Genomic DNA, 14,053 nt, shown 5'->3' on the forward strand with positions numbered 1-14,053 from the left:
AAAGTCTGCTAATTACACAGCGCTCCCTCCCCACATCTAAAATCACAGCACTAATGCTGTAAAATCACTTATGCAAAGAAAGTTAGAAAATATACTTACCATACCATACACTGGAGAGGATGACATCACATTCCTTCTGACAAGATCCTGGGAATGTTAAGAATTTCAAATTTAGTGAGAAGATGCTGCAGCACAATGAAGAAGCATCTTCTCACGAGATTTGATATCCTCAGTTTGCCCAAGATGTCACCCTCGCCTAGGCGCCAAGAGCAGAAGCCATGGTAGGAATATAGGATTCCTTACTTCTTTACAAAAAAGATTAATCCAAGCATGTACAAAGCATGTCCTGGTCTCTGGATGCAGTGTGTCCAGGACCAGGGCACACCTGAACACACCTGGCATCTTAACAAGGCTCATACTAGTTCAAGTGAACAAAACTATATTTAAAAAAATTATAAAAAAAAAAAAAAAAAAGTAAAAAGGCCACAGACATTTAAAGACTGATCATGATATCTTAGGTACAAGTTAGAAAAAATGCCTATACCCATTTCTCAATCTTATTCCAGTTGCAGGACAGCATTTAACTGTGTCATACTCTGTCTAAATTATCCGACCACAAATTAGAAATCGCTCACTAAATCCTAAGAGTGCTGTTCCCACATTTCATAAGCAGGCCACAAAGGTCAGAACAGCCATTTGCAATCATGTGCAAAATTAGCATTCAGAGCTAAAGGGATCAGGAGATGATATATGGTTTCCAGCAATCATATGTTAAAGAGCTTCATTAGCAAAAATGAAAAAGGTTATAATTGCAAACATAAAGACTGTACAGGAGAATAAAAACATTAACTGAAGTAAAATAAATAATATGTAAATATGTTTGCCCTTAACAGAGGACACAATACACAGCGTTCCTTACGACTGCATAATAAAAAGCAGAGTACTGCCATATGCTATTATCCCTCAGCATATTACGAAACACAGTCATTGCCATTTGATCTCCAATCTTCTTCATTTGAATAAACAAAACAGCATCTAATGGGTTTGTCCACTAAAATTGCTATAAAAAGGGAAAGCTTGATTCCCTCCCACAGAACACATTCCTTCTCAATCCAACCAAACCCCCTCTTTACATTTTCCATTTCCTTTAATACAGAAATATGACAGAGATTGGGATTTTGTCACTTGTCATTAGTCAAGATCCCTAGTTGTTGCAATGAGCAGTGTTACTACACCAATATCCTCTAAGGCTCTATTCACCCAATCATTTATCCCTATGGATGCGTTTTGATGGAAAGCACATCAAAGATACAGCTATCATGATCTTTATAAAAGGAGCATGCCACAAATGGTTTGAACGAAGACAGAAGACAAACCTTTGCTTTTGTCAGGCAGGGCTAAGCAACAGGCACTCTTTAAAAGCATTGTTAAGGCAGATTATTAATTCCTGCCAGCCCCTCTGCAATCAGAAGATATACTACACAATGTGTTTTTTTTTTTTTTTTAATTCTCAGCTAAATACCTTTTTTCATATTGCCGATGTGCAGTCACGTGACCACCAGTTGCTCTCCTTTCCCATGGACCACAGTGAGAAGGGCGGGGTTTCCCCTCTGACATCAGTCGGGCGGTCACGTGACTGCACATCGGCAATGTAAACAAAGGCATTTAAGGGCGGGAAGAAGAGGAGAGGGGAGGGGATGACCACAGAACTGACAGGGAGAGGAAGGGGGAGGAGGGAGTCAGGATCAGGCAGGATTAACCAGGTACTGTACAAGATGGAAGGGGCAATTGAAAAGGTAAAAGAAACATGCTACAGCTTGTATCTTTAAATGGACAGAAGCATGATATTTATTTGGGGGGTAACAATCACTTTATTTCCCCCTCCACAGAAGCAAATACATCCCCTCCATTCAATCCCTTGCCACTCTAATCAAGCAATGAGAGTAAAAGGAATGCACTGTGTATGCTACAAATAGCTGAGCTGCAGTTTACACAGTGCTGTGGACTCCCTGTGTAACAGTGCAGATAGGCCCAGCCTTATCACATATAGCAAGTTACATGCTCCTCTATACCTTAATAAACCTGTATTTTCTCCAGCTCCCATCACTAAATGGATCAGCTCAAAGCAAAGGCAAGGGAAGTATATTCTGCTAGGGATAAGCAGGGTTGAAGTAAATCTGTTGCTTTGCCCTAAATGGGCAAAGTATGGGTTTGCTTCAAAACCAAGTCAATGGGCTTGCTGTGTTTTGGTAAAACAGTTGAGAACCCAGCTGTAGTAAAACGTGACAAAATACTGGAGAGACAATGTATGACTGTTCCCCCATAATTTCTGTGCGCTCTTTCACTGCAAACAATTTTTATTGGAATATAGAGGAGGAGACAAGACTAGTTTGAAAAGGTTCTGACATTATTCTGGCCAATTAGTATATCAAGCCATTTCAAGTCTATTGATGCTGTAAAATGAGCAATACGCACCATTTGGGTGAAAAAAATGGTTAATTCTTCATTGGAGGAGAACAGAAAGAAGTCCCTTGGCCTTGGGGAACAAAATTTTTGGCAAAAATTTGACTTTCCCCCACCTCAGCTTTACATTGGATGTCTGTTGAGGTCACATATCCGCCACAGATATTAAACCATCAACCAATGCTGAAATAAAAAATGTAACTTAAGGAATACTTAAAATTACCATTTAGGGACAGAAGATGTAAGGTTAGACAAGCAGCCATGCAAGTCAAAGCCTCACAACATTTAAAATGCTAAAGCAAAAAAAAATGCCCCCCCCCCACTATTCTGTCCAATTGACAACTAACTACAAATGAAACCTTAATTTTTCAGCAGCCCAAACTAAGCACAGAAGACTCAACTTTCCATTGGTATCTGGAAATCAAAACTGGGTCCCATTTTTGATTTCCAGCCACCAATGGAAAATTGAGTCTTCTGTGCTTACGTAGGGCTGTCTAATCTATCTAAAATAAGGTTGGGCTGCCTAAACTATCTAAAATAAGGTTGGGCTGCCTAAACTATCTAAAATAAGGTTGGGCTGTCTAAACTATCTAAAACAAACCAATTAAATGCAGTTTGTGTCAGAAGCTAAAAAATCATAGCTGGCAACCACTGTGTCCGCAATTTAGCAATGAGGTATTCAGAAATCAAGACACTTCAGCTGGAAGATAATACTCTGTAGATATAAGCCACCATGTTGAAAGTGAAGACATTACCTATACACTGCAAAGGTCTGTTGGCAAAGTACATTTGTTCATTTTTTTTTGTGCATTAGAGACTGCAACTAACAGATTAGATGATTTCAAGACAATCTGGTTTGTTAAGACCACAAATGATCATATGGCACATTTTATGTGGTTTGAAATCTAGAATATTGTGTATCAAGTACCTTTGTTCTAGTCATTCATACAAAAAAGCTAATGTTAGTAAAAATAGACATATTATTATTCATATTTAAATTAACTTAATTGAGCTTGCTCTTGGATATAATGAATCTGCCATTCAATCATACAGAAATGCATATTTACAAATGGATTACGTCACTGTATCTGCAAAATAGTTGTGCCTTGTTAGGAAAACCTACTCATGCTCCAGTAGTATACATGTTATGAATATTGTTTTGTTCTTTAATCCAGCAAAACAGGATATAATAATTCAACTGTTTGGCATTGTATGAAAAAGAAAAACTGGGACACCGCAACAATAACTTGCATGTCCCAGAAATGTATTAGGATGGGGAAGGTCAAGTCTAACATGCTACACATTTATTTAGTCTTCTCACTGTACAGGCTTTGGAAAGCCTTCCATTTAGCAATGTGCAGTTTTATCAGCAATATTTACAGTATAATCATTCCATCCAGCAACCAGAGCTGCTGGAAATCAAATGGCGCATGGTGTTGAAGTCTTCTTGACTGTTTATCAAGTTGTAGACGATGTTGGCTCTCACTGGGGAAAAGGAATGTTTGGTTGCAGTTGCCTAAAAATAAAAAATAAAATCATTATTTAAAATGGGGAAAAATAAACAGTCCATCCACCCTGGATCACACACAGTCCATCTACCCTGGATCACAAACAACTGTTCTTTTCCTTTCAAATCAGCCAAACACTGAAATCTTTCGTTAACTCAAGAGCCACAGATGTGATTTCGAACAAAACAAGGGATGGTCATACATTTCTGATCTGTCCATCGCTGGAGACAACTGAACTCTAATGTACGGCTGCTTCTGAATTGTGTGCTATTACTTTTCTTATGTAAGAAAGCACAAAGTTAAAGCTGAACTCCAGCTTTTGTTAGACTTTACATAGTTCATTTGGGCCAGCTTGGCCCTAACAATGCACCTCACTAACATGTGTGGCCACTGGAGGTGTTGTATAAACTGTATGTAGCTGAGGCTACATACAGCATACCGCACTGTGTTCTGGGTTCGAGCCGAGATACCTGGAATACAGTAAAGCAGGGGTAGACAATTATAATAAGGAGGAGATCTACCTGAACAACATGGGAGAAGTCAAAGATCATTGGGCACAGTGACGCTCAGTCACCCCTGATTTAAACCTCTAACTGCCATACTACCATATCCCAATCACGTGCATTGCACGGCAATCATTGGTTTAAATCAGGTGGTGAGGAGGCAAAATATCACTTCCTCACAATCTGTCAAGCACACTTGGATTACTTTTCAGAAGAGCAGGAGTGCCCGCTGCACTTTGGAATGAACCCTGATTGTGAGGTGATTGCTCTAAATTTTTTTGTTCAATTTTTTCATCAAGTGTACTAGGCATTACTTCTTATAACTATAATTTTACCCATCTATGTCCAGCTTAGAACTGACTGCAGATGAAATAGTAAGTCAGCCAGTTCCTGCCGGACAAACCTAAAGTGATTAAACTAGAAGTAAAATTTGGGTAGAATGTAAAAATCAATGTAAGCACCGTAAGGTGCATATTGAAATCAAGTAGTTGTAAAGGCTATTTATTTAATAAAAATAAAAAGAAGGTATACTTACCTTCTCCGTGCAATGGTTTTGTACAGAGCAGCCCCTTACCTCCTCTTTTGGAGTACCCCGCTGGCAATCTCCACTCCTCCTCTCCATGTACCCCCCTCAGTAAGCCTTTTGCTATGGGGGTACTCATGTGGGCGTGCTCCTGATCTGGGCTGTCTGCGTCCATAGACACACACACAGTCTGGCTTAGCCACACCCCTAGCTCCATCCTCAAAGGAGTTGACTGAAGCCTATTGCTCCAGCTGCTATCAGTCTCCTGTTAGATCAGGAAAAAGAAGCAGTGGCACTGCAAATGTAAACAGCACTGGATCAAGAGAGGACTCAGGTAAGTGTTTAGGGAGGCAGGTTGGGGGGGGGACATGTATTGGAAGGTTTTTTTACATTAATACAAAAACCTCTTGAATTTAGAATCACTTCAAGGAAGGCTTAAATAGACCCATACTCATCCAGCTCTGTAGTCCAACATGTGCTGTTTTTTAATGCAATTTGACCAAATAATACAAAAGATTGTGATATCGGTTATTGTCAAATCAATCACAAAAACTCACCCAAAGGAAAAATGTGTTCTTTACATACTACTGTATATTAGTGCTAGACAAGAATATACTGTTACTTTATTCATTAGGATTTGAAAGTGCGGATCAGTGTTTAAAGTGAAGAAATACGTTTTAGACTTTCAACAAGTATATCAAAGATCAAGCCCTGAGATTTACCAAACTCAGCCAGACCATATTTTTCTCTCTTGCAGATAAGTAACAAAGGTCTAGTCTGTTTCCAATCCGTAACTGAGCAGTGACGGAGAAGGAGCAGAATGATTAGCTCTTTGCTCCCTCCTTCGCTCCTTGACTGTACGTGAGCTCTGCTGTACATTTGATTGCAAGAGACAGATTGCAGGTCGAATTCAGGTACCCACACTTCTTACATTTCCAAAAATGAATGTAATGATCTAGTAACGATAAAAGAACTGCACTAATGTATGTACTTTATATATGGAGTTCAGCTTTAAGCAGCATTAATATTTTAAATCTTTCGCGTAGTAATTACTAATTATGCATGTCTTATTCCAGCAGTTTTGCTAATAAACGTATACCAAATTGATGAAATGTATGCAACTACAATCAATAAAAACATGTAGCATATTTTTATTTTTCCAGTCCCATACCTCGTCTCCCACATGTTAATCAGTGCGGGCACACAAGCCTATGGCATGTGATTTGCAGTCTTTTACAGCAGAGATCTCAAGTGATTAGGCAGCAGATTAGCATACAGAACAGCAAGAAGCTGTCAATGCAATGCGAAGCAAGTCCCAAGCTATTTGGTGCTATTTTCATGATGTATAGATTTAATAGCAATTCTGCTGGTATAATGTATAAAACATTTTATGGCACTTAACACATGTCCAATATTAATTTGAATCGCCAGGCTCATTTTAAAGGTAAATCAGCTGGAGAACATTTATTGATGGTACTGCCTTCTACTTCATATAAATGGTAATTTAAACAAATTTCTATATTTTGACTATTTTCCCAAGAGGTGGAGAGAGATGCAATCCATATCAATAACTTCCCATGTAGATGAGCTTTTAGTGCTGATCTGTGTCAACCTTGTGGATAATAGATGCGTTTGTTTAAGAAAAAAAAAAATACTGTATTCACTGCAATCTTGATAAAATGAAGGATTTCCTGGAAATTGAATTTCAAGAAACTATACCTGCAAGAAGCAGTCTACATATATATTAGAAATCTTTATGAAATCGTTGTGCCGAAACTACAACTACGGCTTTTCAGTTGTATTTGTAGAGCTTAAAGCAACAGTTTTTGTAGTCATTTTGATGAACACGTTGCACCAAATTTTGAAAGCGTAAAATCCTAAATACTGAAATCCTTTAAAAAAAAAACCTTTACAAATGTTAGATATGTTTAGTTACACAGGGTACATGATCTGAATAGTTTTGCAACAATAAGTATGATCTTCCTGTGTTTTTTTTGCTTCCGCTTGGTGCTCGACTTTGCACCCACAAGGCAAAATCTGGGGTAGGGATAACACACTGTAATTATAGGCAACATAAAATGACTGATTCTAACTAGGTGTTTTTAGGGTCCCTAAAGAAGAAGAACTAAGTGACAGGAGCACAATGGATATCCCAAGGTAAGGCAGAATTCAGTATCTGCAATACAGGGCCCTTCAAAACAGCATATGGTTGGTTATGGAGACTGGTGTAGACAGGATGGGGATGCAAAGAAAGATAATTTACATGGATGGGCGTACAGATCAGGCATCTGGGCAGACAAGAATCAAATAGAATGCAGGAAGAGATTTAGGATCAGTACAGACAAGCAACAATACTGTGACCCCAACAAGTGGTAGAAGACCAAAGAAAATGCTCTACAAGTGCCAGGTTTTCTTTTTTATACCAGATCAGGGAGCTTTTTCAGCAGGGCTACTTCTATAACCCAAAGACTGCCAGGTTGGTAACAGATAAGATCACAAAATAAATCTCATCCTGTACCAATAATGAAGCAGAGTTTGAGAAAGAAATCAGAGACAGAACCAAGTTCAGGTCATAGGTAAGGACAGGAGACCTGCATAATCGTAGGACCAGTCAATGCAACAGGATACAGGTCCAGATATTCCAACAGGATCAGAAGCCACAGGTCAATACAGATCAGTATAAGGAATCATGTAAGGTTAGAAGTGCAAAGGCCAAACATAGAAAGAGAGGAGGTCAGGGAGCTCAAGGAGTAAAATGATCAGTATATGGCCACATACACAAAGCAATCTGGACACAAGAGGGGTGCTGAGACATGAGCTAAAATCAGATACAAGCAGGTGATAACAGGAAATAGCAGTTAGGAGGCCATACATGGTTTGAATCTCGGTTGGCTTAGCATGAACAGGCCGAGATTCAAATAGTGTATGGGCAGGCTGAATGTACCAAGTTGATCGATCGACTAACCAACTTGGGTACAACTAGCCTGCTACATTTTACCTGAGATTATCACTAGTGCCTGCCAAAGTCACTAGCAATAACCACTGTCTTCTCCCAGCAGGGACAGCTTCCACGCCTCCACCGCGAGAAGACAATGGCTCGGCAAGAGGAATTCCCACATCTACACTGTGTTGATGAGGGAATGGAGCGAATTTCTTTCCTGCAAACACAAAATCCACTCTTGTATGGCATCACACGTGTATGGCTAGCCTAAGAGATACACAATACCAACACAGACCAGGAAATAAACAACATAAAAAACAAGATCTAAAAGAATCTTGCAAAATTTTGTAACAAATACAAGCTTCTCTGTTCTAAGGATTGAAATTAAAACTTTAATATACAAAATAATGTCAGTAAATAAAATGGTATATAAAAGATATTATGCACTTTAACCACTTGCCGACCTCTGCACGACTATTTACTGCGGTGGTCAGCCCCTCACAGGCAAAGCGACGTAGGTCTACGTCGCTAGCCTGTGAGGCTTCTAGGGAGCGAACGCGCCCCGCCGGACGTGCGGTCACGGACCCCCCAGCGCGTGTGCCCGGCGGACCCGATGTCCACCGGGCACTCGCGACCGTCCGTGACACCGGAAGAAAGGCAGGCAGCTGATGTAAACAAAGCCGCCTGTCATTCTCCCCTGTGTAAGAATGGAGATCTCCGTTCTTACACCAGTAGCCATGTCCAATCACAGTTAGAAGCACGCCCCTAGGACACACTTAACCCCTCCCTCTCCAATACAGTTAACCCCTTCACTGCCAGTGTCATTTTTAGAGTAACAGTGCATATGTATAGCACTGATTACTGCAGTAATGTCACTGGTAACCCCAAAAGTGTCAAAAATGTGAGTAAAGGGTCCGATCTGTCCGCCGCAATGTCGCAGTACCGCACAAAAAAAAAAAAAAAAAAAAAATCGCAGTTCGCCGCCATTATTCGTTAAAAAAAAAAAACAACAAAAATGAAAAAAATCTTTCCCTTTGTTAGTAAAGTAAATGCGATAACTTTTGCGCAAACCAATCAAAATACACTTTTTGCAAATTTTTTTTCCAAACATATGTAACATAAAACAAATTGGCCGAAAATGTTAAAAAATTTTGATTTTTACATTTTCTTTTTGGGGAATTTCATATAAAAATATGTGAAAAAAATGGATTTTTGTAAAATCTTACCGTAAAATCCTTTTCTCTTAAGCTCATTGACAGACGTAGTCCTCCTTGATTAATATCAACTCGGGTTATACTGCCCTCTACAGGAGTAGGACTAGACAGGAAAGAAAACGTTCTGGCCACACCTTAGGGGCAGTCCCAGAGGGTATATCCTCTCTCTCTCTGCTACAGCAAATCAGTTATGTCACAAAGCAGTGTTTAGAGAATTTAACCCAACCCAACTCAAAAACAGAGGGGCGGGTACTACGTCTGTCAATGAGCTTAAGAGAAAAGGATTCTACAGTAAGATTTTACAAAAATCCATTTTTCTCTGTCGCTCATTGACAGACATAGTCCTCCTTGATTAATATCAACTCGGGACGTCCCAAAGCAGTACCACAAATGAGGGGTGGGAAAATGGAAATCAAAATCCAATCTAGAAGGCCCAACCGGTGCCTTCTAGATTGGATTTAAAGTTTTAAAGGCTCATCAATCAAAGGATGAGACTCAACTGAAATTCCAACGGAAAAAAACCCTCGAGGTAGACCACCGGTCTCCTCAAATTGCGGCCTGCAAAACCTTGCGGCCAAATGAGGCATCCGCCGATGCCATCACATCAACTTTATAAAATTTTGCAAAGGTATGCACCGACAACCAGGTGGCCGCCTTGCACACCTGGACCACTGACGCCTGATGGCGGTAGGCCCAGGAAGTACTGAGCGCTCGAGTGGAGTGCGGAACGGAGGATTCCGACCCCTAATCGAATGAGCCTGTACCACCGTCTGTCTAATCCATTTGGAGATAGTCACGGCAGATGCAGGCAACCCCTTTCTGGGGCCATCCATGATCACAAAAAGTGAATCCGTCTTACGGAACGATTCCGTAGCCTTCAGGTATACCCTGATTGCCCGAACCACATCCAAGGAATGCAACGCATATTCCCGAGGATGATTGGGCTGAGGACACAAGGAAGGTAGCACAATATCTTCATTCAGATGAAAGTCTGAAACCACCTTAGGAAGAAAGGATGGCTTCGGATGAAGAACTACCTTATCCCTATGAACCACTAGACATGGGGAATGGCATGATAATGCAGCCAGTTCTGACACCCTGCGTGCAGAAGTGATAGCCACCAAGAAGGCCACCTTCTGGGATAATGTAAGCAAGGGAATCTCCCTTATATTTTCAAAGGGAGGTTTCTGCAGAACCGACAAAACCAAATTAAGATCCCAGGGCGGTAAGGGCGCGCGGACTGGCGGAGCCAAGTGCCGCACCCCCTGGATGAAATTCCGCACCAAGGAATGAGTAGCCAAAGGCTTCTGAAAGAAGATTGCTAATGCTGAAACCTGACCCTTGATGGTGCTCAAGGATAGTTTCTGCTCAACCCCCTTTTGCAGAAAAGCCAAGATTCGGGTCACCGAATAGGTACATGGGGGAAATCCCAAAGATTCACACCACGCAATCTAAGTCTTCCATGTGCGATAATAGACTTTGCTGGAAGTAGCTTGCTTTAATTAGAGTAGGAATAACTGAAGCTGACAACCCTCTGTCCTTCAGTACCTGGGTCTCAATGGCCAGGCCATTAAAACCAGCGACTGTAAAGCACGATGGAAGATCGGTCCTTGAGACCGCAGATCCTCCCTGAGAGGAGGTCTCCAAGGAGCGTTCGCGACTAGCATGTCCAAGTCGGCCTGACCGGCCTGACGAGGCTAGCCTTGAATTTCCAGGATAACTGGAGTTCCCTCCATCTCTATCCTGCGGAGAAGTCTCAGCAGCAACTTGAGAGGGGGGAAGACGTCTAGTAGCTGATACTGCCTTTGTAGGCCGTTCAGCGCGTCTGCTGCGTCCGCTAGAGGATCGCGGGCGCGCGTTACCAACCTCCGCGCCTTCCTGTTGAGCCGATATGCCAACAGATCCACCTCCGGGATGCTCTGATGAAGACACAGATGGTGAAATCCTTGGCGATCGACCTAAGTCATCACCCTGATATTGTCTGACTGGATCCGAACCAGGCTGCCCTAGAGCTGCGTGGTCCAGGCAATCCGACAAAGTCTGATCGCTCTCTGTTCCCACACATTTATCAGAAACTTGATTCCTATCAGGAGTGATGATTTCTCCTGGTTGAGCATTAGAGACCGAAGTCACCAGACTAGAGGCTCCTTGGTCCGCTTGCTCAACCGGATCCGATTCCTGGAGGGAACTGAGAATGATCTTTGGAAAAGGTAAAGAAAATGATCTGTTCAGGGAACGGGAACTACCGCTCCCTGTAGCACCTAAATGTTGGAAGGGAAGAATCGCACCGGTAGCAGTGATCGACACTCAATCTTGTATCCTGATCGTATGATCTCCTGAACCCCTTAGTCCGGGATTCAGGAAAGCCCTAGATCTGAACACCGGTGAAGACGTCCCCCCACCCCTAAGCCGGGTGGGGGCGCACCTTCAGGCTGTATTAGCCTTAACTTCAGGTTTGGCTGAGTCAGCCTTTTGTTTGCCCGACCAGCGCCTCTTGAACCCTCCTAGAGGGGCTTTGCCTTTCCCGCTCGCCCCAGCGGAGCGAACGATCCCTTTATGAGCGGCAAAGAAAGGTCCACGCTTGTTACAAGGTCCTTTAGCTTTAGCAGCCTGCGGCAAAAAAGTGCTCTTGCCCCCAGTGACATCCTTAATGATCTCATCTAGGGTGGCCCCAAATAGGCGATTCCCCTGAAAGGGGAGATTCGCCAAGGCTTTTTTGGAACCTAAATCCGCCGACCAGCATTTTAACCACAGCACACGTCTGAGGACTACCGCTGACATCGATGCATGCCCTAACAAGGGGGTGGCATCCAGGGCTGCGTCACAGACGAACTGCAGTCCTTGTATAATTTGTTCCATAAAATCAGATGCTGCCTGGGAGATACCTTTCCCCTTTAGGTCATGGCGTAACAATTTTGCCCATTCCGTTAATGTCTGTGAAACTAAACCAATGACAATCACTGGTCTAAAGGCTTACCCTATCAGGGAAAAAATAGTGCGGGCTTCCATTTTCCGATCCACCGGATCCTTAAAGGACGGAGCGTCCTCCAACAGGATAACAGTGGCTTTATTCAGTCTGGAAATAGGTGGATCCCCCACTGGTGGTACCGTCCATTTCTTAATGAGGGATTCCTCAAACGGATTGCGTCTAGCAATGCGCTTGGAAACAGTAAGGGTACGTTTTGGATGATCCCATTCCTCTTTAATTTTATTACCAAAACATTTGGGTAAGGGAAAAACCTTCGCCGTCTTGGTAGGTTTACAAGTACCAAAGGGAATTTCCATCTCGGTTACCTCTGCCGGTAAAACCTCAAGTCTTAAGGTTTCCCGGACCGACACAACTAGTGCGTCCACCAATGCTTCTTCTTGTGCTATGGCGGAGGCAGGAACGTCCTCCTCACTGTCTGAGGGAACTTTACCTGAGACAACAGCCCCTGCAGAGGGACCTGCAGCTGCAATGACCATCTCAGAATCTGAATCTGAAGTATCAGATGAAATAGGGGTAGGCGGGGGTCGCTTTCTTGACCCCCGTCCCTGACAGGCCATCTCCACCCGGGATACCAAAGACTCCAAAACTGCTGTAAATGCATCAATATTCTGTGAACTGGAGGGTCCTGCGGCCACCTCGAGGGGATCAGGTGGGGGTACCTGTGTGGCAGGGTCCATTATTATTCCAGACACTTGCCGGAAAAAAATAATTTGCAAAAAAAAATAAAACTTTTTTTTTTTTTTTCTTTAGACCCCCAGCGCCACAGCGCCCCTCAGTGTTACCTGCTTTAGGACCCCTTCAGAGAGAGAGAGAGAGAGAGAGACCCCAAGGCTCACCACTTGATGCTCAGAAGTTTCAATACAACCTGTTCCAGCACTGTCTATTACAGACAGGAAGTCTTTGGCTGGCTTTCCTGGGTAAAAGGAGGCGGCTCCGCCCCCTTTACACGCCTTCCGGCGCCTCCCCATAGCTCCTCGAGGTGTTTGGTCACCTCAAACATGGCCGCCCCCATGCTGGAGACACGAGGCTACGCCAATATGGTGGCCTTGTGTGATCTGCAAGACAATGGCGGCGGCCTGTATAGGATAGCGGCGGCTAGCAGCGGCCTGCGGGATGTATGTATTCGGCCTGGCGGCCTGCGGGAGTGCCTCGGCCCCACAAACTTCACCATGAATGGTGATAAGCCTGGCCGGCGGTACAGGACCCTGGCAGGCCGCATGCGGTCCGTGGGCCGTCGGGAGGCTGTGCAGCCCGTGGAAGTGACCGTTGCTGGAGGAATGGCGTTCTGGACTGCAGTAACTCAGGCATAGGCATCGGCCTGTGTACACCTCTGACAGGTAGGATACCTTTTACTTCAATAGTAATGCCCTTTCAGTCACCCTTACAGTCTTACAATGACTTTAGATAGTCAGCTCCCAAACCAAGCCTCCTGGTTTCTATTCACAAAAAATCACACTCAAATTGGGGGATCTGTGACCTGTTATAGGATAGAGGGGAGACCCATCCTACCATCCCAGAGAGGGGCCCGCGTCCACCACAAACCCGACAGGGGGAGAGGGGGAACATTCTACTCACCATACCGGAACCAGGCGGGTGCCAACTCCTGACAGAACCCCTCTCCACCGGGGTGGGGGGGGCTGTCGACCAATACGGACGCCGTGACTCTGTTGGTCATTGGCGTCCAGGCGAGACGTTTAACTTGCAGGGTCAGTCCCCGTCCAGTGGGACTATGTCGCGGCCGACCCAGCGCGGAGCTATGGCCTGCACGCGCTCGTAGGCTGAACTGGGGTGACCACTGGATCTCAACATCCAGCCCGTCGCCCAGTTCCAGCTTGCTTGCTTTCTTGAAGATCTCACAGGAACACTGGAGAAAAAAGCTGTCTAAAAAAAAATCTTTCTAAGAAAAAAATCC

The 14,053-nt window shown here is 43.4% G+C and overlaps 1 protein-coding gene across 2 annotated transcripts in view; it reads right to left on the minus strand.

The window, feature by feature from the left end:
* Window positions 1-3,028: 3,028 nt before the first annotated feature.
* Window positions 3,029-14,053, minus strand: part of NDFIP2 (Nedd4 family interacting protein 2) — a 189,095-nt gene continuing 178,070 nt past the window's right edge. For both annotated transcript variants that reach the window (XM_082246941.1, XM_082246940.1), the window contains one exon: window positions 3,029-3,979. The gene's annotated coding sequence lies outside the window, so the exon portion shown is untranslated. The remainder of the gene's footprint in view (window positions 3,980-14,053) is intronic.

This window comes from Pelophylax lessonae (genome assembly GCF_965119305.1).
Source record: "Pelophylax lessonae genome assembly, chromosome: 2".
Lineage (NCBI taxonomy): Eukaryota > Metazoa > Chordata > Amphibia > Anura > Ranidae > Pelophylax > Pelophylax lessonae.